Raw genomic sequence first — 8,007 nt, 5'->3', positions numbered from 1 at the left:
TTAGTTGTAACTCCAGGTTGGTCCTGGGAGGAGGTCAGTGTGACTTCCACTCACTCCTCTGCCATCTTGATTCTAAAAGATCTGTTTTTAGTCACTTTATTTGGTACAATTAACTTACTATTATAATTAACTACTTTATGCACATGCTTAAATTTATAGTAGCTTTAAAAAGAAGTTATCTTTGGAACTTTCTACTCATTTTCCTTGAGAAATGGTGGTGCCTTTTCCAATTGCCTCATGTGGCATAATGGATTTGGCCTGGGTATGACTGGCTGGTTGAAACAGAATACCCTTAATGGACTATGAATCTTCTAAATGTTAACCAATGTCACTTATTACAAGTGAGAAAAAAGTTTTTGAGCAACTTTGCTGAAACAGATGATTATCTGTAGTTGGGTGGGGGAAAGAAAAACTTCCCAAATTATGAAATGTCTCTAGAAAAGTTAACCTAAAAATGATAGATTTACAGATTCTAGGAGGACCAACAGCATTTGCAGTTTCAAGAATTCAGGCAGGTTATGCTAATCACTTCATAAGTGACTACAGCAGAAAATTCAATCTTTCATGTTAGGTGAATCCCATCCTATAATTTGTCTTTCTGTAGCTATGTTATTTTATATTATATGCATAGTATATTTATAAAAACAATAATTTTTAACTTCCAAGTCCATTAATTACATTGCTTTATAAAATCATTTGTATTAAATGCCAAAAATATGAATTATTTAGAATTTTTTCTTCTTGTTTTTCACATAGAATGTGTTAATTTGTTGGCTATATGAGATTACAGTGCATTGACTCAATTCAGTAGGGCCCTAAAAAAAAGACCCAAGATAAATAATGATGATAATAATAAGAGAGATTTACTAGATGCTTGCCACTCTGCCACAGTGTCTGTGTTTATTTTCTCATTTAATTTGCCTTAGATCCCATGAGTTGGTACTGTTATTCCTACTTGGCAGATGCAGATTGAGTCTTCTTTGATTTAAGCACTTGTAGGCGGTCAGGAAACTCCTACATGATGGAGATGTGTTCAGACCCATCTCCATCATGTCCTAATGCTATGCTATTCCTCCTTCATTTGCCTTGCCTTTTGCACCCTAAAGTTAGTAATTTGGTTAATTAGAGCAGGTTATAATGAAGCTAGTCACTGGTTGGATCCTTAACTACTTATTTTTTTCTGTTTTCATAATTTCATAAACAAGTGGAGTTCTATTATTGAACTCCAGAGTCTTGAAAGAATTAAGATGTGGCAACATTGGCTCTATTTCCTCAGGCAACAGTCAGCTACCTGGATTAGCCAGGGCTGCAAGGTCCAGTTTATCGAAGTCCCCATTGCCTTCAGTCCCTAACATGAACCATCATGGTCCCTGATGTCACTTGCCTTCTGACACCTACTTTATTTTAAGGCCTGCAGAAAAGTTAGTTAACTGAGCAGCAAATATTTATGTATGGGAAATTTCTAATGTATTAAAATTTGGCATATAACACATTTAGTTGTTTGAGTGACTTATTTAATTTTTAAATCTTTTAAAAAATTATTAGAAAGGTAAAAGAAATTTTAAAAAGTGCAGAATGCCAGAGGCACATGTGTGAACCTTAAAACTTGTATTCAAAACTACATTAAGATAAAAAGTAAAATCCTCCCTACCACCTTTCATTAAAGCAATATTTTGAAGTGTCTAGTTTGTACACAATACACAGGAGAAATAGGTAAACACAAGACTACACAAACACATGTGGACCCTCCCATACATGTGTGTGCACACGCACATGTGCCATACCCTCGGAGCCACCCACATATCTGGACCCCAGACTGGGCTGCTGTCCTGACTCTGACACTGACTTAACATAAGACCTTAATCCTCCTGAGCTTTCTTATTAACATAATAAGGGAGTTGGTCTAAGTTATCTCTTTAAAGTTCCCTTTCTATAACAAGAATAAGGTGCTCTTCTCTTTTTTTAAATTATTGATTTGAGAGAGAGAGAGAGAAATGTTGATTTGTTATTGTTTTTCCCTGAGTTGTACATTCATTGGTTAATCCTTGTATGTGCCGTGACCAGGGATTGAACCCACAACATTAGCGTATTAAGATGACACTCTAACTGAGCTACCCAGAAAGGGCATTGTGCTATTTTTCTGAAGTTATGACATCTGTTGTTTTGGGGTTTTTTTCCTTTTTTATATCTCAAGAAGAAAAGGAAGCAGAATTCTTTTCTTCACTGGAATGTTAGATAATTGTAAAATGCCAAACCTTCTTTCGAGGAAGGTCATATTAAAATGAACTGTAATAAAGTCAAATACTCAGAGTTAAGTCTGCAGGGTTTAGAAAAGCCCCATCAGTACCTGAAGAGATGTAGGAATGAGTATGGTTATCATAATGTAACCTGCAAGGTTAAGTCTTCTGCTTGATGTCTTAAAAATACAGTTAAAAGAAAACCCTGGAGAATATTTATATACATGAATGCTTCTAAAAAAGAATAATATTTTATTTTACCGAACGACCTTTTAAGGAAAAAAAAAGTTATAAACTATTGATATCTGCTTTAAATGCATTGTCTTTGTTCAAATTTACATTGCTTGCAGAGACCAAAATAATTTTAATTCCATAAACTTGGTTTTCTTATACCTAAGAGTACATATACTTTATTCTTTGCTTTCTGTGTGCTTTGTTGTGTTGCATATACAATCCAGCTTTCCCTTAAGCAATGAAAACCTTATTCTTTTTTAAAAAAGTGTTTTCAATTTGTAAGGAAATTGGATGAGCACCGAGAATCGACAAGGCACTTGATAACAAAGTTCAATATACACTTATTCTCGATATAGATAATTTCTTCATTAACTAAGAAAATTACTTTAACTTTTGTTTTGAAGTGTTTTTTTTAAATTAAATAACTTCTGAACTTTAATAGAGGAAAAGGGTTTTTCACTTTCAAATTTTTGTTACTCAGTAGTTGTTAAGGCTTTCCCAGGCATCACCCCACTTAGTCTTTAGAAGAATTCTCCATGGTGGGTGTCACAGTCCCTATTTTACTAAAAATAAGGAGGTAAATGTGGTCACAAGCTCACTGCTAGGCAAGATGTCATTTCAAGTTTGTCCAGTTTCAAAGCTTGAGAGCTTTCTATTTCACCATCCGGCATGGAAGAAAGAGATTTTTGTGCAAATATCATTTCCTATCTGTCTTCCCCATGAGCCTGTAAGCTCCAGGGGAGCAGGGAGGGAACCTGCTATGTTCACACCTCTAGCATCTCTACTCGCACACTCCCTGCATCCTCAGTGAGTGCTCAAGAAATAGGAATGGAGTGAAAAACCAGTAAAACAATAAGCTAGAAACAGAAATAATCTAATTTATTACACTTTTATTTCAAAGCACATATTTTTAGGATACTGATCTTTTAATTGATTTCAAAGACAGAAATATCAACATCAATTTATTGTTCTGCTTTTTTATGCCTTCTTTGCTTGATTATTGCACATGCTTTGAATGGGGAATTGAACCTGCAACCTTGATGCATTGGAACTCTAACAAACTGAGCTACCCTGGCCAGGGTCATCACCTCCTTTACAAAAGAGGATAGTTATAAATTTTGGTGTTAAATTGAAGACTGATTTTAGTGAATGTATGGAAAGGAAGGTGCAACCAGCATTTAAAATAATTAGCTACCTTTTAGATCCTGAATTTTAAAGCAGAAACAGGAAAGTGTGTTACAATATCCTAATTAAAAAGGTTTGCAAATAAGACCTGCTGAAGCACAGTCTGTTCTAACTGGATTTCATGAAGTAATTTGCAACAGAATGTTTTCCCAAAATGGAGCATTAATTACATGGTAATAGTTTTGTTGGTGTTATCCCTAAAACGAAGTGTCTTGTTTTGTCTTAGTGAACAAAATCAGTAACTGGGGGGTCACTCGCCATCCCAAACATACTTATTTTACAATCATTGCACATATGCCAGTGCCTTGGAGTCAGAAGCTGTGTTCTATAGACAAAGGTTTTTGAACTCTTTTTGGATAAAAGGCTTTCACATCGAAAGAGCATTCACTTTATGGTAATTAGCTCGGGGACTTAGTTTCACAGTAAAAATATGCCTGTTTTGAGCTTGGTTACTTTTAAAAAGATTTTTGAAATTGACTGATCATAGATATGCAAGGTTAAAATAATCTTCCTGGGTTCTCTTACTCTTTCATTAAGTGCAAAATAACTTTACAAATTATCACCTTGAGTTCTTTCATAAAAACATCTTGTTTTGTGGTCAAGAGCATTTCTGTTTTCTAACTGCTGGACCACTCTTCATAAACTTCTGAAATTGACAATTCTGCTTTTTCTGAGAATTGTTGGTTTTTATTTCATGCTTAATCAGTGGAAAGACAGAGTATTGAATTTTGAATAGTATATTTTTGTAGTAATTACTACTTTAGTGTTTCAGTTTGACATTAACTTCTTAGTGCTGTAGTTTCTCTACAAATGTACACAGAGAAAACTGATGAAATTTTTATTTATACCATGGCTCATATTGGATTGAGGAGTAAATAGATTTTACTCCATTCCTCAGAAAGAGATCATTTTATTCCTCATCTCTCAAGGGAAATTTTACTAATACTATACACTTTGAGTCTCGAATATACAGCTATTAATATACAGAGTCTGGCACAAATAACACCCCCTTTTTATTACAAAATCTTTTACTATAAAATCATAAGCATGTAATTATGTAACATAACATTATCACACTCAAGCACACCATATGGAATTTTAGGTGACGTGTTCAAATTAAAACTATAAGTTATCACACCCACATTATTTACCCTACCAACCACATCCAAGCAGGTGTTATTTCTGCTGGATCCTGTATTTTAACTCATTTTTTAAAAATTTTAGATTAATGAGAGAATCAAGGTGGTGGAGGAGTGAAAGTCACACTGACCTCCTCCCAGGACCAATCTGGAATTACAACTAAAATGTGGAGAAGTCACCTGGAACAAACAACTGAACAATAGCAAGACAGGAGCCTTGTAACGTCTGAGAGAGAAGAATCAGCTTTAGGGCAATCCAACTGGTCAGGAGTGTGGTAGAGACTCAAGAAGCCGAGCGGGGTGCCCACAGGCAGCAGCACCAGAAGAATATTGAAACGGCCAATTGGATCGCCCTGAGAAGAGCGGGGTCTAAACCAAAAGAGGGGATCTCAAGCCCACAGCACCAGAGCCCAAAAAGTACTCAGAAAACAGCCATCTGTGAAAAGCAGTGGGGTTGCTCTCTGCCAGAGACAGGAGGCTGGAGGCACAAAGAACCCATTGATTTGAAATATCAACTTAATCATATATTACATTGTTAGATATATACATTTGTCTCTAGAATGCTCATTATATTTCATTGATCTACTGGATTATTTCCGTGCTGGTGTCATGTTGGTTTAATTGCTGAGACTTTATATTGGTTTTAAATTTTTTAAATATTTTATAATTAACTTTGACATTTAAAAAATAAATAAAATCAATCTGCATTTAAGAAAGAAAGAAAGAGAGAGAGAGAGAGAGAGATGGAACTCCTATCTTTTGCGGTAACATGGATGGAACTGGAGAATATTAAGCTAAATGAAACAAGCCAGTTGATGAAAGACAAATACCATAGGATCTCACCTATAAGTGAACTCTATTCAACAAGATAAACTAATGAATAAAATAAACCACAGGCATGGAAACATGGAGCAGACTGAAAGTAACCAGAGGGGATGGGGAAAGAGGACAATGGTGGAAAGAAGGGGAAGGGACTAGACAAAGAGCATGTATGAATGACCCATGGACATGGACAACAGAGTGGGAATTGACTGTGGGAGTGGGGGGTGGGGTTGGGATGGGTGGAGGGGGATAAAAGGGTAAAAATTGAGACAACTGTAGAATAAACATGAATTATAGATTTAAAAAAATAAAAATGTAAATAAATAAAATATGAAGGCAAAGAAAGAAAAAACAATTAGAACACTGAAAATAACAATTTTATACCCTAACTGTGTTACTTTCTGCTAAGTCTTATTAAGCTCAATCATCATAAAAATAATGTATAACCATTATAGCCCATTTTAAGAAATTATTTGAGTTGTAGAGTCTTCAAGAAGTTGCCTTTGATATAAAATGGTTAATTTTTTTCTTTTCTGTATCCTCACCAGAAACATGCTTATTGATTTTAGAGAGAGGGGAAGGGAAGGAGAGAGGGAAAGGGAGAGGAAGAGAAACATCAATGAGCAAGAGAAACATCAATTGGCTGCCTCTTACACGTGCCCCAACCAGGGAGCGAATGTGCAACCCAGGCATGTGCCCTGACCAGGAACTGAACCCACAACCCTTCAGTTTACAGAATGATGCTGCAACCAACTGAGCCACACTAGCCAGGACTAAATTCTTAATTGTTCTTTTAGTTTTTTTGTTTTCACAAGGCTGTTCTCTCTGTTTTATATCTTTTTATGTAAAAAATAATCCATCTTTTCTGCTAAGCTTTTTAGCTTAATCCAGGAATTCTATATCCTGGATCAATTTTGGGAAATAGGGTTTATGTTTCAGAACCATATAGCATAATGTGCTTTTTGTCACTACTTTTAATACTATTTTCATTAAATGTTATTTTTAACTGACATTTTAATAAATCTTCTATTCCCAGTATCATGTACACATGGCACATCCCATTATTTAGCATGATTATATAGTATATAGTTAGAAACTTTTCCACCAGGCCAAGCATGTTATCTCTATTCCTCGCTTTCTTCCCTTATCAAATGTTGTTAGGGCATCTTATACTTACCAGGCCAGTGCAAGAAACCTTCTGCAGTTGGAAGTTATAGACTTGTACAAATGCAGGTAACAAGAATGTCGTATGGTAAGTACTGTGATAGGAGGGTGCAAACGCACTGTGGGGTCTGAGGGAGAGAAGGGTCCAACCTTGTTTACTGTAGCCATGGAAGAGTCCAGGGCAGAAGAAAATCCAGGCTTGGCTCTAAAGAGGCAGAAGGTTCTACCAGGTGGAGAAGGTGGGAAAGAATATTCAAAGACCTTCACCAGTGGTAGCTCTGAACCTTGATGGTCGCTCCATGTCAGAAAGACTGCCCCTTCCCCCCAGCAACTTCTCCACCACTTATTAGCTCTCAAACTGGGACAGGTAGGGGTAACACTGGGATCCACCTTGACTGAAAGAACTCCATCTCAGAGGCCTATGACTCCTAAATTTAAATAAAATTCTGTAGTTGAAATTAACCTAACCACATCATGAAAGGAAAGAATGCAAGATAACATCTTCTTTTTAAGGTTTCAAATATATTTTATTTCTTTAATCTTGCCATATTTTAATGTATATATAGTGCTTTCACTTGCCATCAGTTATGAATTGGTATTGAGACAATTCATTATTATACCAGCTGGGTTGACTACTGATCTCTCCATTCCTTTGGGGTGACTCTGACAACAGGGGACAGGTTCTAATTTATTCCAGTTTGTATTGTTGTTGATGTCCATGTAGCAACACAGAAAGTGGCTCCACTGGGCTAATACAGCATTACCATATTTGTCATGGAAATCAGGTATCCATTTCTGGTGAATCTTCCTTGCCATTATTTTCTGAATGCTTCGAACTGAGAGACACCTTAGAGTGTTTTAGCCCATGGAAACATCATGAGGCTGAAGACAGAACTGCAGCAACTGCAGCTGCTGGTTTGTTCGAACTTCCCATCAAGTACCCTTGCAAAGAACCCTGGAAAACCAATAACACCTTTCTTAACATCATGTTCTGCAAAATACAGTAGCTGTTTTGTCAATTAAATGGTAGCAAGAATGTGTGTGCAAGCATTATTTTATAGGCCCACCAACCATGGAAAACAACTTGTGATCATGGCAGTCTCAACTGCCATCAGATGATGATCATGTGACAACTGACTTCGTCTTCATTCCCAAGCACCACACCCACCCCAAGACCCCAATGTAAGCCATCCACAAGAACTCCTCAGGGAGCTAGACTTCTGTTT

General features: G+C 36.3%; 1 pseudogene; it reads right to left on the bottom strand.

Moving 5' to 3' along the window:
* Positions 1-7,413: 7,413 nt before the first annotated feature.
* On the bottom strand, positions 7,414-7,665 carry LOC129087965 (cytochrome c oxidase subunit 7B, mitochondrial-like; annotated as a pseudogene).
* Between the last annotated feature and the right edge of the window lie 342 nt (positions 7,666-8,007).

The sequence above is a fragment of the Pteronotus mesoamericanus genome, unplaced genomic scaffold (assembly GCF_021234165.1).
Source record: "Pteronotus mesoamericanus isolate MK-2021 breed Mesoamerican mustached bat unplaced genomic scaffold, CSHL_Meso_final scaffold_54, whole genome shotgun sequence".
Taxonomy (NCBI): domain Eukaryota; kingdom Metazoa; phylum Chordata; class Mammalia; order Chiroptera; family Mormoopidae; genus Pteronotus; species Pteronotus mesoamericanus.
This window is presented reverse-complemented; position numbering and strand designations above follow the sequence as displayed.